At 34.0% G+C, this 934-nt stretch overlaps 1 protein-coding gene across 8 annotated transcripts in view; it reads left to right on the plus strand.

Annotated features, from left to right (window-relative positions):
• The window catches only part of PPIP5K2 (diphosphoinositol pentakisphosphate kinase 2), a 75,146-nt gene that overhangs the window by 68,771 nt on the left and 5,441 nt on the right, over window positions 1-934 (plus strand). The gene's annotated exons all lie outside the window — the stretch shown is intronic.

Consider the following 934-nt stretch of genomic DNA (forward strand, 5'->3'; position numbering starts at 1 on the left):
AGCAATTAGAGGAGTAATAATAGCTTGCTTTGTAGATGTAAAGATCTGTTTTTAAGTAGGATCATTAGACTCTAGGAACTCTGTTATTGTAGCCTATTTACATATTTGGGGGTTTTTTTTCTCCATTAATTATCCCCCCTTTCCCTCACATATGTTAATAAAATATACTTCATACTCATACTTTTCCAAACTGATTTATGGACTGTCTTGTCTTCTTTTGCTTTTCTCTTGAGCCAAGGCATCACTTTAGTCATTTTGTTTGAAAGATTTTTTTTTTCTCTTTCCCTAGAGTATTTTAATCTCTCCATTCTCAGTCTGGTGCTGTAACTACCAAATTCAACTATGTTTTATCAGCTTTTTTCTGTTTTTACTTGGCATATTTGATTGTGTTGTTGCCCATTACAGATGAAGAAAGTTGCAGAGAGGTTATGACTTGTCCCTGTTCATGTAGCTAGTAGTCAGTAGATCTAAGACCTGAATACTCTTTGAATCATGGTGCATTGTTCTCTATGTTTTAGATGCATAATAAATGTACCAAGTGCACTAAAAAAGAATTATTCCATAGTTTATTGATGTAGCGTTCTGTAAGTATCCATTAGGTCAAGATTGTTGATAATGTTACTCAGATCTTCTGCGTATTTACCATTTTGGGGGATGGCAACACGTACAAGGGAGAGGAGGTTCTGATTGTTCTAGCAGTTGCTTAGAGAGCAGTTTCTACTCACAATTGTGGAATTGTCTGCTTCCCTCTTTAATTTGGTCAGTTTTTACTTTGTGAATTTTGAAACCCTGTTATTAGGTGCATACACATTTGATTGTTATGACTTCCTAATGTATTGCCCCAATATCATCATGAAATTTCCCTCTTTGATTTCTAGTAATGCTTTGTCTTAAAGTTTATTTTATCTAATGTGAATTTAGCAAATTCAGCTTT

This window comes from Neophocaena asiaeorientalis, unplaced genomic scaffold (assembly GCF_003031525.2).
Source record: "Neophocaena asiaeorientalis asiaeorientalis breed wild unplaced genomic scaffold, Neophocaena_asiaeorientalis_V1.1 scaffold146, whole genome shotgun sequence".
Lineage (NCBI taxonomy): Eukaryota > Metazoa > Chordata > Mammalia > Artiodactyla > Phocoenidae > Neophocaena > Neophocaena asiaeorientalis.